The 13,403-nt window shown below is 38.2% G+C and overlaps 1 protein-coding gene across 2 annotated transcripts in view; it reads right to left on the reverse strand.

The window, feature by feature from the left end:
• The window catches only part of LOC110255829 (uncharacterized), a 497,148-nt gene that overhangs the window by 183,646 nt on the left and 300,099 nt on the right, over window positions 1-13,403 (reverse strand). The window lies entirely within an intron of this gene.

Here is a 13,403-nt window from a genome sequence, read left to right on the forward strand (position 1 = left end):
GTTAGAATTAAATTTAAACCATATGGCAAAGGAGTATGGGAAGTGTAGATATAAGGAAGATCTTAAAAGGGCAAGGATAGTACTCATTATCAACAGACAATGTCTCACCCAAATATCCACTAGCATCATTCCTAAGATTGAAGTGTCCCATTAGACACCTATTATACACATACTTATTTGAGGTTTGATCAATACTCCTTAACTTTCAACTTGCTGTGGACTCATCTGGATGCCCTGATCCCAATTTGCAAAATCCTAAATTAATACTTTCTCAATCAGTAGCCCCTGTTGACGGTACCCCTTTTGACTTAGAAAATGGTGTAAAAAACCCCTTTCCAGAACTGGCCCAGCAGAGCTGATATATAGCCTCTCTATTTTCATTTCCTTCTACTACAACAGTGGGAGAATGAGTTATAAAACTTGGCTAGCACTTCCCCTAGCAACAAACCAAATTAATACAGCCTCATTTCTCTTGGGTCACATTTCTATACAAGAAGATTAACGTGTTTTCAAGACTGGCTAGGTGGTTTTGGATAACTGAAACTCTGTCAGTTTTATTGAATCACTCATGGAATTGATTTGAATCTTGTAGAGAGTGCTTTCCATCTTTAAAGGCTCAATTTGATTATTCACAGATGGACTTCATGCAGTTTTCAAAATATATTATCTGTCTGTATTTCAATGAGCCTGGATGTTTGTATAATCCTGGATGGGTTCCAGCAACATCATTCTGAGTCACTATGAGAATCAAGATCCAAAAACTTTAGGCTGCAAATTTCCATTTATACCTCCTAATTTTCAGCTCCAGACGCCTGTAAAATGACTTCATATGAATTCTAAGTATTTGTTAATATCAAAAGCTACACTATGATTAAAAAAAAAAAAAAAACCTTCGTACCAAAATTATTTTGTCTTCTGTAAAAGAGAAAGAGTAATGAACAATTTAGGCAAATTGTTAGCATGGAACAAATCCAGAAATGCAGACTAAAACTAACAAGAAAGTCACAAGTTAATGTTGCTCTACTTTGAGTAATTTAAAGAAAACTTCCAAATTAAACATCAATTATCCAGTTTTTAATTTTTTTGAATAATAATTTTCTGAATTTGCTTGGTACACAAGAACATATTCTGCCACTATATGAATTCTGTGGTCATTAAAATCTATATATATTATAGAAGGTATAATAATATAAAAATCATTTGTGATATAGTGGTAGGTAAAACAGATTTCAAAATAATACATTCTGATCCCATTTCTATTAAAAAAGTAAAAAGATAAATTGCATTCTTAGAAAACCATTAGTTATCTATGGCTAGTGATAGTATGATTTATTCTAATATTCCTGTGACTTTCTGCAGTTTCCTATATAACTTTTGTTATTAAACATTTATTTTCAAATAAAAGAACCAGTGTTTATTTGGAAGTTCTCCCCAGAGGATCAACTAATCCTCTCCTCTTAAATGTACACATTACAAGTAATTTTTGACAAAAATACAATGACATTTCTGTAGAAAAGGGTCACCTTTCCAACAAATTAACTCAAAGTGGATTTTAGGTATTAAATTTAAAATTATAAAACTCCTAGAAGACAACTTTGTGGGAAAAAAAAAACTTTGTGATCTTGGGTTAGGTAAAGATTTGCTATGATTGTAAACCATTTTTAAAAATGAAGTGATAAATTGAACTTCATCAAAATTTAAAGCTCTTTCCAGTTGAAGTCACTACTAGGGATTGGGAGGGAATATTTACAAATCATATATTATAGAGAACATGTAAAGAATATATAAGGAATTCTCAAAATTCTAACAACAAAACAAACACTGCAGTAAAAAAAAAACTGGGCAAAATACTGAACAGAATCTCATGAAAGGATGTTCATGATTATGTCATTTAAAAATACAATCTAAACTTAGAATAACATGCAACTACCTATTTATTGTAAAAACGAAAATTAAGAAATCTTACCATAACAAGTCTTGGCCAAGATATGAAAAAGCTGGAACACTCTAACAATGCAAAATGACACAAGCGCTTTGGAAAACAGTTTGGCAGTTTCTTAAAATGTTAAACAAATACCATATAACCCAGTCATTCACCTTCTACGTATTTACAGAAGAGTAATAAAACAATATGTCCATTAAATACATGTACATAAATATTCATAGAAACTTTATTTGGAATACCCCAAACTGTAAACAACCCAACATCCCATCAACAGGTGAGTGACTGCATCCACAGATATGCAATCCCAGATACAGAACCATGTATGAGGGTTCTGACTAAAATTTATATGCAGATTTTTTTCAGCTGGGTGAAGGGTTGATGCCCTTAAACCTCCCATTGTTCAAGGATCAACTGTATATATAAAAACTTTCCAATGTGTATTCATTCTTTAACTATGTACATTTTAATATATATTAATTATAACTAAATACACACACATACACATCTATACACATGCATATGGTGCCATCCAAAAGAAAAGAATACATGCTTGTAGTGGTTATCTATTGCTATGTAACAAATTTCCCCAAATTTTAATGTCTTAAAACAACAAATATTTCTGGGCATCACAAATGTGGGAATTGCCTAGCTGGGTGATTCTTTCACAGTATCTCATGAGGTTGCAAACAGGATGACAGGCAGGGCTGCAGTCACCTGAAGGTTGGGCTGCATCTGGAGGTTGCTCTTTCAAGATGGTTTACTTTACATGGCTATGGACAGATGGCCTCAGTGCCTCTTCACGAGTGCCCCACCCTAAAGCTGCTCTAAATCCTTCAGACCAAACAATTCAGGTGAGAACAAAAAGGAGGCCATGCTGGAGTTCCCGTCATAGTGCAGTGGAAATGAATCCATGAGGATGCAGGTTCGATCTCTGGCATCGCTCAGTGGGTTAAAGATCCGGTGTTGCTGTGAGCTGTGGTATGGATCGCAGACCAGGCTCAGATCTGGCGTTGCTATGGCTGTGGTGTAGGCTGGCAGCTGCAGCTCAGATTCAACCCCTAGCCTGGGAACCTCCATGTGCTGCAGGTGCGGCCTTAAAAAAAAAAAAAAAAAGAGGCCATGTTGCCTTTTAAGCATATCATTATTTCTGAAATATTCTATTGGTCACATAAACTGACCATTATTTCTGAGACAGTCTATTGGTCACACAATCTACAAGGGCATGAATCCCAGGAAGCAGGGATCACTGGAGCCATCTGGGAGCCTGACTCTGACAAATGCTCATTGTAGACTACAGTCATGTTTAAATTTGAAAGTGAAAGTTTCTTTGTGTTCCCTCAAAGTTAGCATTTTCTGCTTATAAGGATTTCACAAAAAAAAAAAAAAAATCACGCCGTTTCCCATTTTTTTCTTCACTTAATACATATAGACATCCTTCCTTGTATGAATTTGCTAATATACATGTATCTCATCCTTTTTTTGTTTTTTTAAAAAAGTTGTAATTAACATAAAATGAACCACGCATAAAGTAAAAAGAAAAGAAAACAAAAACACTTAACATGCTAATTTAAAACATAAGAAATCAGAGTTCCCGTTGTGGTTCAGCACGTTACGAACCTGACTAGCATCCATGAAGATGCAGGTTTGATTTCTGGCCTTGCTCAGTAGGTTATGGATCCAGTGTTTTTATGGGCTGTGGTGTAGGTCACAGATGCGATTCAGATTCTGTTTTGCCATGGCTGTGGCATAGGCCAGATGCTACGGCTCCAATTCGACCCCTAGCCTGGGAACTTCCATGTGCCACAGGTGTGGCCCTGAAAAGCAATAAATAAATAAATAAGCTTTTAAAAAATAAAAATAATAAATTGACCTATCTCAGTAATTAATTTTATGCACCTTGGTGTGTTTCTGATCAATCCTATTGATTGGGACTTTCAATTGCAACAGAAATTGAAATAAAACTAGTCCAACTAAAAAAAAAAATGTAAGTGGCTGGGGGCAGAATTTATCGCCACGGGAGTTCTTGCTTCTCTACACACTGGAGACTTCTTATATACTATCTTCCTTATCTTTAACTGGCTGAAAAAAAATCTCAAAAATACCACTGCTTCTATCATGTCTGCCCACTAATAGTCCCTGCCGCCAGAGGCATGTATCTTCAGCTAGGCAAGGCCTGTATCACGTGTCCACCCCTTAATGCTGGTGGGGCATGGAGTGGGGGAGAGGGTTCATTCCATCAAAACCTCACATAATGAATTTCCTTAGGAAAAGAGACTTTCTTACCAAAAAGGAAAAAGGGAATCTTGACATACAGAGCCTATCCATTTGAGGGGTCATGGAATAAATAGCCTTCTATATTTTACAGATGATTAAATACCTGGTTCTGTTTTCAGGACTTAACCCCTACTAAATAATTTTGTTAAGTAATCCTTCTCTGTTAAGACTACATTTTTTCTTTCTTTTTTTTTCTTTTTTCTTTCTTTTTTTTTTTTTTTTTTTTTGCCACACTAGGGATCGAACCCGCACCACAGCCGTGGCAACACTTAACTCGATGTGCCACCAGGGACCTTCAGGACTGTGTATCTTAAGTGTGAAGGTCAATTGTGTCAAAATACCATGGGCCGCTATAATCATTTTATGGTGGATATTTTCTAACTGAAAACAAAAATTTTGAGATACCTACATGCTTTTAGAGACACTTAATGAAAGCTGCTTTCCAATATAATCTCTCTTATCACAGACACAATCCCCAAGACTGTGTTTTCAACTGGACTTGATTAAATCTGTGCTTTTACTGTTTCTTTGTTTAGCTTAAACTAACTGCACTGACGCAATTAAGGCTGCTTGCAAGTAGTGCCTCTGGCAATAACACTCCTGTCTACACAGCCTGTTCTCAAAATTGTGACCATACACTATACGAGAAAGAGGAAATTTAGCCCAGGAGAGCAATGTTTATGTTTTCATAATACCAAAGTCACTTGGTACTTACTTTTGAATTACCATGGTATCTGCTTTGGTTATTTGAGTAAAGCTGCAGTTTTTAAAGACCTATATGTTTTGAGTATGTAAGTGCTAATGTTGTAAAGGAGGTTTATAAAGTGTGATTGAAGTACATGCCTCGTTAAAAATAAAAAAGTATAGCCAGAAAAAGCAGAAGAGGTGAGAGAATTCTGAAAGCTTCCGTCCAGATCTTGTTTTACTGAAAGAAACATCATCCCTGGAACCCAATCTGAAAATAGCATTTCAGAAAGATTTTTGTCAGGGCTGTTTGGGCTGGAGAAGGAACCTTGGAGTGGCTTAATCACAGTCTTCAAATGTATGAGGGGTTTCTATGAAATTGAAATGTATTACTTTTTCCCTTTCCATGGTGAATTGAATGAAATAAAATAGCATTAAATTAAGTCAGAGGCAATTTATGTTGGACATAATGAAGAACTTCTTGGCTATCAGAATTGTAAGCCAGCAGAATTCCTCCAAGGGAAGCTGGAAACTATTTGTTCTCTGTGGTCAAAAAAAAAAGATGTTTTTTAATTAAAAAATAAAGAAAGAAAAAGGAAAAAAGATAGAAAAAGGGAGTGTTTTTCCTAGTTCTCTCAGCCAAAGTGGTTGTATCTCCTCCACAAGTCATTGGTGTCACTTTTACTTTGTTGATTGTTACTCTCGCCCTTTGTCTTAACCATTTGTCTTGAACAAGGGAGACACTGCTTTAACTTTGGACACAAAGTTTCTAAACCACTGCCAAGGACAGACTGAAAAGAAATTGAATATACAGCTTGGAGCTGTATATCCAGAGCTGCTGATCTCCTCCATGTGGTAGAACGTAATAACTCAGAATCCAGGACATGTGGTGAAGCCAGACAGTTGTATAATTTGGGGACCACATGACTGGATCATGTCCTTTGTGTGGGAGGGAAAGTAGTATCAGGACAGCAAATGAGGACATGGGGCAAGGACACACATCCTCCTTTTTCTGAGTGGCGCCAGCATGGCCTGGCTAACAAGGCATAGACATGCTAGGGTGCTCCTGGTGTTAAAGACAGGATGGGAAGAAGCAAGTTCATCAAAGAGGGAAGTGGCCCCGGAGATGCTGCTCAGGTCTGGTGACGAGCTTTCCTTGCCTGTTTTAAGGCACTCCACCAGAAGCCAAAGACGCTGGGTGGGTGCACAAACATGACCGAAGGCTCAGTGAGATCCAGCATCTTGAGGGATGCATCATCACAAGACGACTCACTCCTGGGACCCCAGGAGTTTTAAGGACTGCAGGCAGAAGATGTGCTGGAAAGTGGTTTAAGACATGAGAGACTGAAAAGGGGATTGGCAGACACTTTATTTATTTATTTATTTATTTATTTTTGTCTTTTCTTGAGCCGCTCCCATGGCATACGGAGGTTCCCAGGCTAGGGGTCTAATCAGAGCTGTAGTCACCGGATCCGAGCCATCCCAGCCGCGTCTGTGACTCACACCACAGCTCACAGCAACGCCAGATCCTTAACCCACTGAGCAAGGCCAGGGATCAAACCTGCAACCTCATGGTTCCTAGTCGGATTCATTAACCACTGCGCCAGGACAGGAACTCCCCTGTCTGACACTTTATACATGGAAAAATCCCAAGGATCAATAACCCATTCAACCAAAGCAGCAGCCCTCCTCCCCCCCATGGCCCTGCAATAGACAAGAGGTTTATTCCCTGTAGAAACTGTCCAGGAAGGTCCTGGCTTAGGGACACCAGGCAGGGAGATACAGTGCATATTCCAAAGAGTGAGTCCTCTTCCCTCAGCCAAACTTGGCTGGTGGACTGCCTGCCCATCAAGGCAGGAGATTGAGGATAGAGTAAAAAGAAAACTACAGATATTGGGATCCCTTGATAGAAGAGCTGACCTGTCAGACGCACACCTTCACTGCTTCACTTTTAAGCCAGTCAGAAATCAACAGACATTTGTTAACAGACTTTAACGAAAAGACTAAAACAAAAAGACACCACCCTCCATATACAGTGTGAAGAGACAATATCTCAAAGTAAAAGAGACAATGCCGGAAGAAAAAAAAAAAAAACTTTAAAAAAAGGAAATTTTTATCCTTAGAAAAAACAGAAAAGATTAAATTCATGAAGCAAACATGATGCAGTTTTTAAAAGACAAAAAATTATGGAAAAATACATCTAGTCGACGAAAGTTTTAAAAAATGTTAAAGAGTGAGAAGATAAAGTTAAGGAACCCACACAGTAGGGTAAAGACAGAGATAAACAGCAGGAGGAAATGGAGACAAGTTATCCTGAATAGTGATCTAACTTGCTAATCCAGAGTGGTTCCCATTTCCAGTATCCTACCTTTTTTAATTGCCTTGGACTTTGGGAGTCCTGGGATAATGCAAAAGGAAGACAGATTTAAATCAGATTGGCTGCATCTTGATCTCACCCAGCCACAGGTTAGGTGGGCTGCTCAAAAGCTACCTCTGGCTTAAGATGTCTACAGGTCACAAGTACCCTTCCAGAAGCAAGGGATTCTCGCATATGCAGCCCCTCAAACAGAATGCAATCACCACTCATATTCAGGGAACATTTTCTAGAGAATTAGGGTTCAGTAGCTTGCCATTGAAATCATTCATTCTTTGCTTTCCACCCTGTCCTTCTGAACCCTTAGAACCTTATGATTCTCACTATCTTCTCTTAAGGAGCCAGATTTCATAGTCATCCTAACACTTAGATATTTCTCCCTGACTGTATCAAAAGCAGAATTCCATATGTACCAGGAATAAATGAAAAGTGTTCTAAGACAAGGGGGCTGGAGTTACTCACTAGATGGCTTTGTTTAATGGATAAGGAAATGTGGGTAGAAGCTGTACCATCTCCTCTTTATGCATTTGTTATCTTATTTCTAAATGACATGAGAATAACAGCTCCCAGGAAAGAATTCAGAACCCCTGTCTGAGGAACAGATATGTCCTAGATTTCCTCCAAATCTGGCATCTTTCCAAAGAGCAAGACATACACACACTTTCAAAGGTCAATCATTCGAATTTTTTGCTGTACAAATCACTGTCCTTTTGTTGTTACATTCTTCTTTTAAATGCATTGTTCATTATTACATATTAAAGTCAAGCAATTCTAAATTAAGACAATATAACATATAAAGAGTGCTTCTGTTTCCCAGACTCAAGACACGGAGAGTCTGAGAGACATGGAGAGCAGACTTGTGGTTGCCACGGGAGTGGGGGGGGAGATGGACTGGGAGTTTGGGGTTAGTAGATGCAAACTATTGCCTTTGGAGTGGATAAGCAATGAGGTCCTGCTGTATAGCATAGGGAAATATACACAATCAGTTGTAACAGAGCATGTTGGAAGATAGTATGAGAAAAAGAATGTGTGTGTGTGTGTGTGTGTGTGTGTGTGTGTGTGTGTGTGTATGTATGTATATATATATGAACGGCTGGGTTACTATGCTGTACAGCAGAAATTGAAAGAACATTGTAAAGCAACTATACTTTAATAAAATTTTTAAAAGGAGTACCTCTGTTTCTTTTATTAATCATTGGAGAAGCCATCCACATATATAAGTGTAAATTCTATTTTGCATATATAATATATATGCTTTATTGTTCTTTGGTTAGAAATACTAATTAAGATTTCTTTAAAGAGGTCTTATTAAATGTACTTTTCATCACTTCTTTTTTTGTCTTTTTTTGTCTTTTCTAGGGCCGCACCCTTGGCATATGGAGGTTCCCAGGCTAGGGGTCCAATCGAAGCTGTAGCCGCCAGCCTACGCCACAGCCACAGCAACGCCGGATCTGAGCCGCATTTGCAAACCTACATCACAGCTCAAGGCAATGCCAGATCCTTAACCCACTGAGCGAGGCCAGAGATGGAACCTGCAACCTCAGGGTTCCTAGTCAGACTCATTAACCACTGAGCCACAACGGGAACTCCTCATCACTTTTAAGTTTTCAAAATAAAATAACATAATTTGACAGAATAATTTTAAACTAAAAACATTTTTAAAAGCTTTAGTTCTAAACACGTTTTAATCTCTCTTGTGGAGGGAAGAAAGCCATTCAGAAATATACTTCAGAGAGGAAGAGGAGTCTTTCATTTTTCTTTTCATAAATTATAAGAGCGAGTCTGTATTGATTTATCCATGGTATGAGACTCGCGTAAACATAAGACTTTATTTTAATCAACTGAACATGGCCCCCACAGTTAAATAAGATATTTTAAATATTGAGGCTCCTGCTATAAAGATTTATAGAGTTTTATAATCTCAACAGGCAGACCTGAGAAATCCAAGCCTAACTTTTATGCTATTAAACTCTGCAGTCCCCTCTCTTTGCCTTAAGAGAAACTTGAGAAAACTTCCTAACTTGTTTTTACTTTCCCCCAGTTCATTTCTGTGCCTTATTTAACAGCTTCTTTGAAAATCAGAAACTTGGCATTGTTCTTTGTATTTCTGAAAAGAATTCTCCCTCCCACCATTGTTCTTTGGTTAGAAATGCTGATTATGATTTCTGAAAAGAGGTTGTATTAAACGAATCTTTTCAGAGCTTTTACAAGTTTCCAAAATAAAAATAACATGATTTGATATAATCATCTTAAAAATAAGGGCATTGAAAAAGTTTTACTTATGGGACAGAGGAGGCCATTAAAAAAAAAGAAAAAAGATTGTTAAACTCCTGCTGGAGTTATTGTTTTCTACTTGGAGGCCATCAAGCCCAGATGAAGCTAGAGTCCCTGAACCTCTACCCACCAACCAGTAATCTGCCTGGTTTCGTATTTGCTTTGTTCACTTTGCAGGCTAGAATAATTCCCTCTGCTTGGGGATCAGTACACATTTTTATCATCAACTAAAAACCTAGAATTATCATCTCTACGACATTCCACAATTTGGTAGGCTTTTCACCACTGAGGTACAAAGACTTCAAGTTCATTGGCCGCCTTATAGCCTCTGGCTCTGTTTCTAAAGGAACTTTTTGAACTTCTGGCTGGAAATTGTAACACCTGGAATTATATCTGGCTATACTCACCAATATGGTGATACACAAAATTAGAAGTAACCTAAATATCCAGCAATAAAGACATGTTTATATAAAGTATGTTGCATTCATATGTAATAAGCCATTATCTGCTGTTAAAATGATGCTAAGGATGCATGTTAAACATTAGGGAAAGGTGTTTAGAATATACAGTTAAATTTTAAATAATGAAATCATTAAAACTGTATACAGAAGAATTTTATTTTTGTGGTAAATAATAAGAACGTGTATGCATAGCGTGTATGACAGAAAATAATAAGGGATTAAACACTAAAAAAGTTCTTTTTCTTCTTCCTCTATGTGTTTTCTAATGTTTTGCCATGTATATGTATTACTTGTAATAAAACTGAAAAATCATTTATAACCAAGAAATATGTGTACCTTCCCTGGAGATTTGCTATTTGTTTTGCCTTAGGATAAAAAGGGAGTGGTTCCTATTTAGAGACTTTGGTGAAACCTGCCCCAAAATAGTAGGAGTGAGAGGCAGACTCTTGTGGATCCTGAAGGGACACTTCAACCCACACAAACCCCTCCTTGCTCTGAATTTCCTAGCTGAGAAGAGTTCAACCACAACAACTGGCAAGCATTCAGTCTGGCATTCTTTCCATCGTCTGTTACAATTACCATCTCACTTTCAGTTGGGGAACCACTAATTTGGATTCCATTCAAACAGGAAAAAGAAAAAAAAAAAAAAAAAAAACGGATAATGGAACCAAAAAGAAGAGCTCCAGTGCTCTGGATTGGCTCAGCTCACTTCAACGATAGTGCAATTTCATCCCTGATACAAGACACAAAGGGTTTCCTCCCTCGTGTCAGTTCTTTTGTCCCCTAAGAGGCTTTAGAACGCCACATATGACCCTGTAGGGATTCAAGTGTAACCTCTCAAACTTCACCAGTGTCCAAGGGTCCCAAGTTCAACACTTTAAGCTCTCCTAGTACCTCATCCATCTCCTGTTAAGTGTCACCTCAATGCCAAACCCTTACTGTATCTGTTTATGTCGTGGCACACAAATATTGGTAACCTCCTTTAAGGATGGCTGTTAGTATTTCCACTGCTGCTTTGCTTAGTACATTGCCCATCATAGATGCTCAGTGGTTCTCTGGTAGAGGGAGGAGAGAGACAGACAGACATGGATGATGGATACTGAGTCAGGATAAGCTGGTATGAGTGGCCTACTCTTAGGCTAAAAGAAGAGAAGAGTGTGTATTTGTATTGGAAAGTGCAAACTTGCCCAATAAATGATATTCCTGTCTCCAACACATGTCGGAACCCACTGAAGGAAGTTAAGACCATAAAGACAGGTTGGAGGACCTGGGTGGTCAAGGAGGATGGCCTCATATTGTGTTTCAAAGCGAGGCTGACTTCTCACAGGCCCAGTAAGTCAGCTGCACCTTCGCTTTGCTTAAGAACCACCTGGAGAGCTCGTTTAAAAATCAAATTGGTAGAACAGATTTACAAGGAGATCCTGCTGAATAGCATTGAGAATTTTGTCTAGATACTCATGTTGCAACAGAAGAAAGGGTGGGGGAAAAAATGTAATTGTAATGTATACATGTAAGGATAACCTGACCCCCTTGCTGTACAGTGGGAAAATAAAAAAAGATTATAAAAAAAAATAAATAAAAATCAAAATCAAATTGGTGACCTCCTCCTGCTCCTTCGGCTTGAGTGGGCTGGATGGAGCCACTGGTCTAGGTTTTGAGATAGGGCTCTAGATTCCATCCGAGAACAGAATCATTATAATAAGGTCCCAAACAGTGCAGCTGAACAAACAGTATTTTCTTTCTTCCTAGGGTAAGGTAACCCTCTTCCAAGTGCGAGAGCATACATAAAGTTCAATAAGCAATTTGTAAAAATAAACGAATCAGTACTAGTTGGCAGAGACAAATATGTAGCCAGCCCTTCAAGTTCCTACTGTCTCTCAAGGTGCTTTGTTATGCCAAGTGGCAGAACATTCTACTTGGCTGGAAGGCACAGTGTTTGCATCAGGATATCCTGGGGGCACAGATGTGCTTTGGCTTGAGAAACAACAAACCATATCAGATCCTTTGCTATTATGTGGCCATGGTAAGAATAGATAAGTTGACTGTTGTTTCTTTAAAGAACTGCATTTTCAGCCTGAAAAATCAGCCGTTTTATTTTTTAAAAAATTAGTCGTATGAAAGGAAAGTCTTAATTTCTTCAAGCTTAACTTTTAAGCTCCCCTTCCTTCTACATCTGCGGACATATCCTGGAAAAGAGCAGAGCGATGACAGGTGAAGGTCCTTGATAGATAACAGTGAGGAATTCTGCACTTCCCAGTCTCCAGGGGGCACATTGGTGCTGGTGATGATGAAGTTCTAACCCCCATATTTCCAGTTCCTTCCCTCTTTCTACCTGCCCATGAGAAAGAGTTACTGGGATGTGAAAATGATAAAGTGAAAACTGTTCTTTGTTAAAAGCAAAGAAAAAATAATTTTTTTTTTTGCCTTTTCTAGGGCCACACCCGCGGCATACGGAGGTTCCCAGGCTAGGGGTCTAATCGGAGCTATAACTCCACCGGCCTACACCAGAGCCACAACAACACCAGATCCGAGCCGCGTCTGTGACCTACACCACAGCTCACGGCAACACCGGCTCCTTAACGCACTGAGCAAGGCCAGGGATCGAACCCACAACCTCATGGTTCCTAGTCGGATTCATTAACCACTGAGCCATGATGGGAACTCCAAAGCAAAATATTTTAAATGAAAGATAAGGTCTTGCTGTTATTAGAAATATATTTGATCAGGCAAAAGCAGGAAACTAACGTTTATTGTGTCTGATTCCTACTTTGTGCAGACTTTGATGATTAGGATCCAGTGGAGAAAATGAGGAATTAAACATCCCAGGTATTCATAGGGACAATCAATTATACTAATCGTTGCAATATAGCAATTTGCTGATTCTCTTTCCCACAGATATTAGTCATGCCATGGTGGCTAACCTTTAAATTAGCTAGCAAATGTTTCTCTTCATAATTGCTCCCATTAAAGATGAAATGCTGGTTAATTTCAATAGCAGGGAAGAGCAATTAGAAAATGAAAGAATCTTGGTCTTCATACTCCCATTTCAAAGTCTCTATGTTAGTTTAAGTCATGGTTTATGCTTTGATCAGAGCTTTTAGAGGATGGTTCTATTTTATGAAAGACAAGAGTACATCTAAAATGCCAACACATTTATAAAATTCGACTCCACGTTGCCTTAATTAATTAACATCTACTAATGAGGTATGATTTTTCATTTATATGAAATTATTTTTCAATTTTATCTGTACGAAAATGATTATTCATTAGTCCTTGTTAAGGCTCTTTTGGTTATAGTAGCAGAAACCCATTCCAACTAGCAGAAGCAAAAAAGAGCAGTTTGGGGGAGACAACAGGGTTGCAATTCCATATTGTTCCCTGTGTTGGCTGG

This window comes from Sus scrofa, chromosome 11 (genome assembly GCF_054392235.1).
Source record: "Sus scrofa isolate SSC_HxYL_T2T_F1_AM1 chromosome 11, Sscrofa_HxYL_maternal_Yorkshire_Landrace_v2.0, whole genome shotgun sequence".
NCBI classification, from domain to species: domain Eukaryota; kingdom Metazoa; phylum Chordata; class Mammalia; order Artiodactyla; family Suidae; genus Sus; species Sus scrofa.